Below are 1,054 nucleotides of genomic sequence, written 5' to 3'. Positions count from 1 at the left end.
GAGAGTTGGTAGAAGGGAATGGAAGGTGGACTTTGAATCTAGCTCAGAGATCAGTTTGTCGAGGGAAGTGGTCTGTGTTAGTCCATCCCTATGTCAAGACCAGCCAGTGTTTTCCCCCAAAAGAGTTCCTTGGTAGACTGGAAAGGCCTCAAACATTTGGTCCACATTACAGTAAAACTCCCATTGAGTGCAATACAAATGAAACATGTTTAGTCACATCTCCAGACAGAACCAGTCACGTTTTGTGGACAGAACAAAACAGAAAACCTGCTGGTCTAATAGACTAGTCTTTACCGTTTCAAGTCTCTCTATCTACGAACACACAACATGTAGCCGCGAACAAAGCAGGATCTCATCCGGTGTTGAGAATCAGACTCACCGTTACAGTTCTACTTCTTTACATGTCCGAGAAACTTGACTTGACGAGCTTGGTCCTGAGGCATCACAGCAGCGCAGCCATGTATCCCCAACCCAGCAAATCCCCCTTACCTACTGTGAGTTTTATTCAGCTTTTCCCAGCCTAGAACGCAATGTGAAATTCTTGGGTTTATGATAGCATGGTTATTTTTCTTATTTGGGACCCCAAAATAAGTCCCATTTTTGGTCCCATTCCATCGCTTCAGGATCCAGGGTCTACAGCTATCCATCTACTGTCATTGGCACTTTCAACATTAAAATTTGCGTAGCGAGGGGGAGAAGGATGCTGCTAGGTGTCTTTCTTTCTGACTCCAGCTGTTCAGATCTCACTGGAGGGTCGTCCTGGTCGCTCAGCAAGCTAGGTTGAACGTATTCACTGTGGTCAAGTGTTCAGCCTTTGTTGCATTGTTGTTTCCTTTCCTTCTTTCTCTCCTGTCTTCTGTCAGTCTCCAGCGGTTTTGTAAAAGCAGAAATGTCATAAAAATGATCAATATAAATCAAAATAATGAATAAATAACGAATCAAATCATGTAAGTGAAACAGAGGGAGGTGGCTTCTGTGCTCCCCTCCTTGCACCACCTGGTGATGACATCCATTTTTGGAAGATTTGGTTGAACCACTCTCTAACTTGCCTGCA

This window comes from Centroberyx affinis, unplaced genomic scaffold (genome assembly GCF_046629955.1).
Source record: "Centroberyx affinis isolate AG114_WGS23_722 - 3 ecotype Tasmania unplaced genomic scaffold, CSIRO-AGI_Caff_v1 ptg000687l_1, whole genome shotgun sequence".
In the NCBI taxonomy this organism is placed as follows: domain Eukaryota; kingdom Metazoa; phylum Chordata; class Actinopteri; order Beryciformes; family Berycidae; genus Centroberyx; species Centroberyx affinis.
This window is presented reverse-complemented; position numbering follows the sequence as displayed.